The sequence below is a fragment of the Oncorhynchus keta genome, chromosome 3, assembly GCF_023373465.1.
Source record: "Oncorhynchus keta strain PuntledgeMale-10-30-2019 chromosome 3, Oket_V2, whole genome shotgun sequence".
Classification (NCBI taxonomy): domain Eukaryota; kingdom Metazoa; phylum Chordata; class Actinopteri; order Salmoniformes; family Salmonidae; genus Oncorhynchus; species Oncorhynchus keta.
Window position 1 is genome coordinate 9,476,390 of NC_068423.1, and position 10,778 is coordinate 9,487,167.

Sequence of the window (10,778 nt, forward strand, 5' to 3'; positions counted from 1 at the left end):
CTGACGTGGGGATGAGGTTGACCCTATTTGCTGATCTACCTAATTTACTCTGATGTAATGTGCGGTAGCCTATAGAGTGGCCTAACTGACTCTGTGATGTCGTGGTTCAGTACCATGGAGAGATCCCGAGAGGAGGTTTTAGGTCTCGAGTCCCTGACATCATACATGACTCACTGCTCTGGGTACAAGTACCTTATCACTGATCTAGGATCAGTTTACAGCCACCCAATCATAACCCATACCATAAAGGGGGGTGTTAGACCTAGAGGACACAAACCTGACCTTTCACCCTGCTACTAACAGACTCACACACACTAGGTTTAGAATGGCTTCCTCCTTTGAGCTTACTGAGTTTGGAGAAGAGATAGTGTGTGTGTGTGTGGGGGGTCAAAGAACAAGAGAATGATAGAACAACTGTGACCAGAGAGAGAGAGAGAAACCAAGAGAGACCGAGAAAGAGAGAGATACAATGTAATACTGCCTTTCCATACAATACATTGTTGCCATCCTATAATAGGCCTACAAATCCCCCCACCCCATCTTGGTTTGAGGACATGGAGATTTTAACTGTGCAGTCTGGGAAAGAATAAGGGCTTGAGCTCATCCCTGAGTTTCATAGAACACATACCTTTCATATGAAACATGTTTTATACGGGAATCAGGGAGAAATATACCTTGGCTAATGAGGAGATAGAGGCTTGTTCATTTCATAATGTGCTGGCGGTTTGGCCTTCGCCAAAAGCATTTATAGCCTGTGTCAAGCTGTGATCCGCTTTTAAAAAAAGAAATATATTTCCCCCTACATGTGTTCTCAAGATGGGACTGATGACACCCACTGCTGTGTGAGACGTCAGAGAAAAGACAGGAGACTTCCCGTCCGGATCTTCTAAATTAAGATCTCACAATATGGAGACATCAGTGACAATTCCATGTGTAAGGCCTACAGGCCTATTCCAACATACTGGGTCCGGATGACAGGATTTAAGTGGATTGGGGAACCACCTTAGATGTCTTTCATACATGGCTTTTCATGGACGCTACGAGGAGTTTTCGATTTCCCATGGTGGGGGTGCGCGTAACCATGGTACGGTCGGACGTGGTGGTCAGAAGTGCCAGGTGAGCTGTTCCTGGATCAGAGGGAGTGGGAAGTGGTTTGTAGAGGGGGGGTTGAGGTGTGTGCTTCAAAGCCCTTTGATGGTTGGCTCTGCGGTAGGCAGGCTTGCGGTTTCTCCCCGAGCCCTCCAACAGGAAAAAAGCTTTTTCCATTGTACAAGAGACTTCCCCACAGCCAGAGCTAGCTGGGCCACTTTGAACTGATGGGGGATACCACAAATAATTTTATTAAGTGTTCAAAATGCTCTTACCGCTCACATACATACGCACACACACACACCACACACATACACACACACACTCACACAAACGCTCTCATTCACACATAGGCACGGGCATGCACACCACACACACTCAGACAAACACATGCGCTCTCATTCACACACACGGAGCCCCATACATTATCAGGGGTGCCAGAGTTTTTGAAGGCAGGGGCTGAATCATCAGACAACCCACCCTTCCCCTTATCCCTCGCTCTCCACCTCTCTCCTTCTACTCCTCCCATTATCTCCCTCCCTTTCCACACAGAGCTCAATGGTGATGTCCATTTTCCAGGCTGGAGCAGGGTAATGGTACACTGCACAGCGGTGAGTTATGGCCGGGAGGGGAGGGAAAAGAGAGACAGAGAGGGAGAGAGGCCCTCCCGGTCCACCGAGCTGGTCTGCTCCTTCATGTTGCCATGGCAGCCCCCCGGGGGCCAGAGGAAAAGAGAAGATAGCCAGGCTCTGTTTATGACAGTCACCTGCTATTTTACTGGCCCTGTTTCCCTGTGTCCCCCTAACCCCCTGTGCCCACATGCTGACTGGCTGTCATTGAGATGAGCTGGAGCTGGGGCTATGGGGCGAACACATGTGGTTGTTGTACCTTTGGGAAGGCCAGACATGCGGTGCCTGTCGACAGCGAGTGAGTCGACAACAACTCACCCCAGACCAAAGGAAGTATTGGATTCCTTCAGATAGAACTAAAACACCTGCATGCGTACACTAATGGCATTTTCTTTATTGATAATTGAGATTAAACAAGAGTTCAACTTTAAAATTATTTAGATAGCAGGGTGGTCAAAACACCCTGAGCACAAACGCACACGCACAGACCTCACACACCCTTCTGCATCTGGAGGAAATGTGTGCTGCTGACACATGCAGACTTGGCAGGGAGCGGGGAGCGGTGGGATGGAGCTTCGGAATCTCGGCCCGGGATCATCCCACGGGAAGGGGTGCGTGAGGCGTCACACTGACGAATGACGAGCAGCAGTTAAACAGGGGCGTCCGGCTTGCACCGACACCGACACACACTTATAAAAGACAGAAGAGACAGTGTTTTGTCTTCCCTCCCACCTCCAATGTAAAAGGTGGAAGGGAGATGTGGTGTGGTTGGGTGCTAAGGATGGTCACTCATCACACTGCCACCAGTCTACCTATCTATCTATCCCCACACTCCATCTCCCTAGTAAAGAGTTACATTTCTGTGTGCAGAGTGTCAACAGTTACAACTGAGGAAGAGCAGAGATAGGCCCATTCTGATTCCTTGTGAAAAGCCACTTTTGAAGGCCTATGCCAAACCATTAGACACAGCATAAAAATGATGCAGTAGATTTGGGGGAAAGAGAACTACATGGGCATTCCCCTTTTGGTGCTAAAGCCAAAGATGATGAATAGGTTCAGATATGAATCAGATGAATCTGCGATACTCGGGCTCACTGGCTGTTCTTCCATAAAGGGTCAAAGTTGAGTCAAATGTGTGGACTTAGCTTAACACTCCAATCAGCTTGTTTCGTTTGTTAAGGATGACAAATGTTGATCTCTGCAAACCAACAGCTGTCTCAGGCCCACCGAAAGAAGAAGAAAAAGTGGGGGGAAAAGAACCAGCAGCATTCCTTCCCCCCTTCAAGCTGTTCAAACCAGAGAAGAAAAATATATTGGATGTGTTGACTTTACTTGTTCAGGTGGACGGAGCCAAGAGTCCCAAGGAATCCTGCCTTGAAAAGCACAGAGAAAATGATCTGCTTACGTTACCACACACACACACACACACACACACACACACACACACACACACACACACACACACACACACACACACACACACACACACACACACACACACACACACACACACACACACACACACACACACACACACACACACACACACACACACACACACACACACACACCACCACCAGAAGGAGTTTATAAACCTGCTGGAGTGAGTTCCTGTGGATTAGTTTACACACCCGTGTGCCTGAGCCCTGGTGACTCCTGGCTCAACCTTTGACTGTGTGTTATTGATGGATCATAACATGATGCAATTAAATGACTATGATTAATTCACAAAAACAAGTACGGACATTCCTATATGAATAACAGTGCCGTTGTTGCATTTGACCAGACAATCCTGCTCATAAGGTTGCCACATTCCACAGTTAAAACCACATCAACGCTTTCTTTATCTGAGTGAACAACTTAAGCGTGTATCAACAACACCATCTTTCTGGATGGCTTCCAGCAATTTGCCAGGAGAATGAGGATAAGTGGGTCAAGTGGCTGACACTCTTTAATCTCTAATAGGGCCATACCTTAGCTCAATCGAAGCATTTAAGATAAGGAATCTATTGCAGTTGTGGTGTAACTCTTTCTCCCCGCAGCTTGTCTGCTTTTTACTGCTAGTCTGTAATATGTAGCCTATACTCTATAGGATGTGAGTGTTGGGAAAAAGACGGGCCTCCTAATTATAATTGCAAGGTGAATAGTTTCATAGGACTCATGCTCAGTGCCATATCAGCCAAATCAGGCTTGCCAAGACAAGAAAACTTGCCAATCATTTTTGTCAAGATTTTTTTTTTCAAACTTGTATTCATATAAATTAATCACATAGAAAATATTTAGTTCTGACTTGTATCTCTCAACAATGCTGTCCTTCAATTAATTTAATTACTGGTGGGGTTTAAACTTGCTGGTATCAGCATTGGTTAATCGGAATCCTTGTGATGTCCCTAAACTCTAACCCTAACCTTAATTTACCCGTACCCTAATTTGAACCATAATCCGTACCTAACCTTAACCTTAACCATTTCAAATGTCAACGACAATGGGGTATGGAAGTCCCAAGGATCCCAAGTAGCATGTTCCTATAAGCTTCAAGACAGAAAATATAACTTCCTAATCTTCCATTCTCGTGTTTTTCTATACGAATGCGGTGACGTCAAAGTGAAGGGAAAATATTAGAATTGACAAACGCATTGGGAGATTTGGCATAAGGTGTCCGCTACATTCGAAAGCGGGATACGAGGAGTGCTGCTTGGTTTGGCATCTGTATTTAGCCTAGATTGGACTGATATTAAAACACATGGACTCTACCTACTACTTGCAACCTATATTAAAGTATCCGTGTAGGCTGTTTTTCTCGTTCTTTCCTTGGACCCACGGGGCAGCTGTAAACTAAGGAGAGTTCACACCGCACGCTAGATCTCGCTCACCGCGCTCTTTGATCGCCCACCTGTCCGCCTTGCCTCTCCATTTCAGTGCGCCCAGAGGTTTCCTACAAAAACGACTAACCGTAATATTACTACACTATACTTGTATTACCATAAACAATACTAATAAGTATTCATCTGAACAAATTATAGGGTGGATATTGCCCCATCATTTCAAGCGTGACATAATAACGCCTACCTTAACTTTTTCTCCTACAAAATAATAACTATAAACCGTATTGCAATAATTAAATAATGTGAATTGAATTCATAAGGAGCAAACATTTATTAAAGATATTAATTAGACAACTGCGTAATTAACAGTGCTTTACGCATAGTGGATCAGCCTTATAATATATCAGAAGAAATAAAAAATCCCACAGTGAAATACATTTGATAAAACTTCATGAATGTGAACTAAATAATGGAGCATATGAAGACAGACAAACATAGGCTACTGGAAATGACTGAAATTGACTTCGTAAACTCACGTGTTAAATGCGTAAAATGGACATCAAACTTGCCCAAGAGCGGTGTATTGGCGATTCTTAAAACGACAACACAGTCCAACGTTTCAGGTCCAAAACAATCAAAAATAAATGTGCATCTGTCAGAAGAAAATCTTCTTCCCAAACGCAATGGACAAGTCCCGTCTGCTCAGTCTCGAGCGTTTCGAGGACGGTACATTATACAAAGCTGTTTAGAAATAGAGGCACGTTCAGTATTCTCCAAAAGCGACAGATATCATGAGCAAGGCAAGGGGGACACAGTACAGAGGTGAGCCACTGCACTCGCCCGCTCCGTCCAGTACAAGTGAAAAGAGACCAATACATCCATAGGTTGAAAAGCAAGCGAGGGATAGGCTACTCCCCATTAAAATCAATTCCAGATTTTCTTAACCTTGCGCGCAAGAGCGTCTTGGATCACAGTCGCGACCGCAGAGAGAGAGAGAGAGAAAGAGAGAGAGAAAGAGAGAAAGAGAGAAAGAGAGAGAGAGAGAGAGAGAGAGAGAGAGAGAGAGAGAGAGAGAGAGAGAGAGAGAGAGAGAGAGAGAGATATTTGAAGTAATGAGCAATGTGCATCTTTGCCTCACAATAATGTGGAGTAAATAACTTAAATATAAAAAATACACTAACCATATCAACCTTTGTAAGTGTTGTCAAACGAAGAGCTATAACTGAACAAACCAGCGCGTATCATTTGACAACCATTATAGGCCTATACCTCCGTTGCTATAATGCTTGTGTTACCGTGAGCGTGCTAAAATGAATGCCCGATGCTTGGTGTTTTCGCTGGCAACCATATGGCGGTCGTAATGAGAACACAAAACATTGAACTTGTTGAAACTCAGTTGAGGGGGCTCGAGGGCTCGCAGAAACTAGAGGCAGATGCGATTGTTATAACGTATTAATTATAATAATAGCCAGAACCAGCTTGGTCATATTAGTGGACGCCAACGCTCCAAAACAGCCACATATAGGACATGCATATTATGACAGACAAGGGGGCACCTAATTAAATAAACGGGTATTCTATTTTGCTTGCAGCGACGGTCTTTGGTTGAGGATTCAAGAACAGGCCTATTGTAAGGACGTTTAGAGATTGGAGGTATTTTCTGCAGATCTATGCGTTCTCATTTTCAGAGAGGTCCCTTCAGGCCCACAGTGTCCCTCATGCGCCACTATGGCGAGGGGTAAGAATAACAGCATTGCATCAATAAAGAACCCCCTCATTCATAATTCCTCGTGGTTAATTTGTTAGTAGGCCATAGATTATGTGGCATATGCTTTGTCAGCGTGAGTAGGCTAAACGTGCATTATGTCACTGTGCGTTTGTGCATAAAAACCGAGTTGGTAAACGGAGAATATTTGCGCAATTAATTTAACAACTCTCGACGGGACTATCATGTTTAGTTTATATTCTAAACCTTTCATTTACAGTGTACGCATATTCGGTCCGGTGTGTTATTGCAGGTGTAGCAATGAATAATTACACACACCGTTATTTCGTGCCCCTGCACCCCATGCGTTCTTTCAAATCCTTCGTGCCTCCTGACTCCATTGTAAGCTGATCAACATTCTTAGTGTATTTACTGCACCATCCACTGGGGGTAACAGCACCAGGCTATACAACAACTGATTCATTTGTTCTTTTGGAAATTTTTGAACCAAAACAATGGATCTTTTAATATTCTCTTAGCCCTAAAAAATCTTACATTATAAAGTTTGAGCATGATTTACAGAGAGAGTGCAGTGTGTGTGTGTGTGTGTGTGTGTGTGTGTGTGTGTGTGTGTGTGTGTGTGTGTGTGTGTGTGTGTGTGTGTGTGTGTGTGTGTGTGTGTGTGTGTGTGTGTGTGTGTGTGTGTGTGTTTTCGCATCTGTCTGTCATACTATTGACCTGAATGACAGAGAGAAATAGTCAACAGATAATAATGGAATAGTGTGCAGTGGACAGGTTTAGGGGGGTGGAGGAGAAGTAAATAACAAATACAGAGGGCAGCAAAAGTGTCTCTTCGTTCCTATTTTTCCAGGCTCTGTGCCTGAGTTTATCCCAGTCTCATCTTCCTCTCCTCCCCTACTTTCCTGAGTCCTATCTTCTCTTCTCGGTGTGAGAGGCTAATACACTCTATATACAAAACTATGTGGACACCCCTTCAAATGAGTGCATTTGGCTATTTCAGCCACCCTCATTGCTGACTTGTGTATAAAATCGAGCACACAGCCATGCAATCTCCATAGACAAACATTGGCAGAAGAATGGCCTTACTGAAGACCTCTGTGACTTTCAACATGGCACCGTCATAGAATGCCACCTTTCCAACAAGTTAGTTGGTCAAATGTCTGCCCTGCTAGAGCTGCCCTGGTCAACTGTAAGTGCTGTTATTGTGAAGTAGAAACATCTAGGAGCAACAACGTCTCAGCAGCGAAGTGGTAGGTCACACAAGCTCACAGAAAGGGACCGCCAAGTGCTGAAGCGCTTAAAAATGGTCTGTTATTGGATGCAACACTTACTACCAAGTTCCAAAGTGCCTCTGGAAGCAACGTCAGCACAATAACTGTTTGTCAGGAGGTTCATGAAATGGGTTTCCATGGCCGAGCAGCCGCACACAAGCCTAAGATCACCATGCGCAATGCCAAGCGTTGGCTGGAGTGGAGTAAAGCTCGCTGCCATTGGACTCTAGAGCAGTGGAAATGCGTTCTCTGGAGTGATGAATCACACTTCACCATCTGACAGTCCGACGGATGAATCTGGGTTTGGCGGATGCCAGGAGAATGCTATCTGCCCGAATGTATAGCGCCAACTGTAAAGTTTGATGGATGAGGAATAATGGTCTGGGGCTGTTTTTCATGGTTTGGGCTAGGCCCCTTAGTTCCAGTGAAGGAATATCTTAACACTAGAGCATACAATGACATTCTACATGATTTTGTGCTTCCAACTTTGAGGCCTTGAGGCCTTTTCCTGTTTCAGCATTACAGTGCTCCCATGCACAAAGTGAGGTCCATAGAGAAATGGTTTGTCGGGATGGTGTGGAAGAACTTGACTGGCCTGCACAGAGCCCTGACCTCAACCCCATCAAATACCTTTGGGTTGAAATGGAACGCTAACTTCGAGACAGGCCTAATTGCCCAACATAAGTGCCTGACCTCACTAATGCTCTTGTGACTGAATGGAAGCATGTCCCTCAACATCTAGTGGAAAGCCTTGTCAGATTTGTGAAGGCTGTTATAGGAGCAAAGGGGGGGGGACCAAGTCCATATTATTGCCCATGATTTTGGAATGAGATGTTCGACGAGCAGGTGTCCACATACTTTTTGTTATGTAGTGTTAACAATAGGTGAACACATGAATAAACCCCCCTCTATTGTCTTATAACCAATTGCCATATAACGTGAAAGTATTTAAAATGTAATTTTCCTTTCCTCCCTTGTCAAACTTTTCTCATTCCTCTTCCTCTCCAGTATTGCTATTCATCTCCTCTTTTCAGAGCCTCCCTCGCCCTTCTTCTCCCTTTACTTTCCTTGCTTCCCTCTACCCTTCCTTCACATTATCCTCTCTTCTATGGCGTCTCTCCCCTCAACCTTTTTGGCAGTTATATAATCTGAATATTTTCCCTATCATCAACATGGAACAGGGCTAATACAGTTATGAATACATGTTCAACTTAAAGCTCTGTATTTGTTATATAGGACCCTTCATCTCTAAGTTTTATACATCCTTTGTTTTAAATACACAAGTCTGCAAAACCTCGATCAAGAAATAGACCCATCTACTTTTTCCACTCACTAAGTTGACTTCATCTCTGTCATAATAATATTTTTCATTGCTGTGTATGTGTAAAGGCTTAGATTGCTTGGAAAGATTTACAATCTTATTGGATGGTGTTGTCAAAATAATGTCATTTTTAATCTGCTTAGTTTGTTAATGATATCAGTAGAGGGCAGTAATCATTTGAAAGCATTTAACCCTGACCCATCAATCTGTAAACCTCAATTATTACCTTTTGATGGAACAGCAATTTGATTACATGGGTGATCATGCCAATTTAAACCAAGCAGTCATAAAAGGAATATGAAATTGGCTACTAAACAGTGCTCCATGATGTAGTTTAGCCTACATGCATATAGTTTAGCCTGGTCTCCATGCAGTAACCATTTAACAAGTAGTAACATTTTAATACGGTAAATAGGCCTATGAACGATGCATGCACACAGCATGAAACATGCACCACTCAAACATCTCCATCCCACTGTAACTGTCCCATTTGTCCTGGACAAAGGAACTAAACTAGGCAGGCACTAATCTAGGTAGATTATCACTCTAATTACAAGTGGTGACAGATTAGGCTACATCAAAGGAAGAATGAAAGCAAGAGTAAGAACAGGCAACACACTCACTTGCTGTCACAGTGAATCCAAGCGGGGAGCGCTCTGCGGTCCTTTGTGTTGCTGCACTTGGATTACTGATTTTGTCTCAAAAACAAGCTCCAGGGATTTTTCCAAAGCTCCGTTCTACAGCGTTGGGTTCCCTGCGGCGGACACCTTTAAGAAAATGTCAGCCTCCGGCTTTTGCCTAGCTTCATTTTTGGCATCTCCGCTGTTGAGCGCAAGATCCGAAGGTACCTTCCTCTGAGGGAATTTCCACACCTACATGTAAGTGGGTAGAGTGCGCCCTCTTCTGAACGCGCTTCGCACATGCAACTGTAGGCCATTCAAAACGCAACCGCTAATAGTCCCCTAAATGCAACTAAAATCGAACGCAAACTCGAAAGCAAAAAAAATAGGCTACCAACAACGCAAAATATACAGACAAATTGGAGACCTTATACCCACCTAACTCACACTGACAAATAAATACTGAAAGAATAGCAAAGCTTGTCCTGCATCTTGTCTAATTAGTGAATCGATGTCAGGTGTGGTGGACACAACTGACGATATGGGACGTGCTCATAAAAGAGCGGGAAGATAATTTTCCCGCTCGTCAATCTGTATTGACAATAACACAAAACAGGATTGGAAATATTTTCTGGACAGTTGATAACGTTAGGCCTATTATAGACTTAAGCCTACATTTGGAGGTGAGAGAGAAATGCCAAACTCCCTCTAAAATATTTAAGTAGCACTAGGGAAAAGGACTGCCTAAAATTAGTATTACATATCATTTAACTTTCCCCTCAAACATGCCAAGACCCCTTAAAATGAATTAAGTCGTCCTTAAACAATTGGCTTCTTAAATTTCCCTCAGTGCCCTTTACTTGTCAATTTATGGGCATATCAAGGAATCAGGAAATGCATCCTTAATAAGGCCTTACTACAAAATGTTTGATCGCTCCCTTGCTTTTGGGGATTAAGGATAGTTTAAGAGATATATGGAGCATGCCCTTATATGGCGCATGCTCTATACATTAATTTAGATAGTTTTTGTTTATCCTTACATTTTCAGATTAAGTGCCGATTAAAAAACAAATTGGGCTTCTTAAAAACTCAATTCTTTCGACTAATTATGGCACTGCACATTCAGTGGCGATTTTAGCATGTTAATCTTGGTGGGGCAAAAAAATAGTAAAATATTTTAGATGGATGCCAGCAAAGCCACTACAAAACACTAACCAATACATTAATTGCACTATATCGGTGACAAACGATGCCCACAAACTGTTAGGGCCTACAGCAGAGTCCCAAAAGCAGTCCC

The 10,778-nt window shown here is 43.6% G+C and overlaps 1 protein-coding gene across 2 annotated transcripts in view; it reads right to left on the minus strand.

Moving 5' to 3' along the window:
- The window catches only part of ntn2 (netrin 2), a 62,309-nt gene extending 52,667 nt beyond the window's left edge, over positions 1–9,642 (minus strand). The window contains exon 1 of one of the 2 annotated variants that reach the window (XM_035748096.2): positions 9,485–9,642. The gene's annotated coding sequence lies outside the window, so the exon portion shown is untranslated. Of the gene's footprint in view, positions 1–5,079; positions 5,515–9,484 lie in introns of those variants that run through there. The other variant, XM_035748090.2, reaches the window with a different exon arrangement.
- Positions 9,643–10,778: the final 1,136 nt, after the last annotated feature.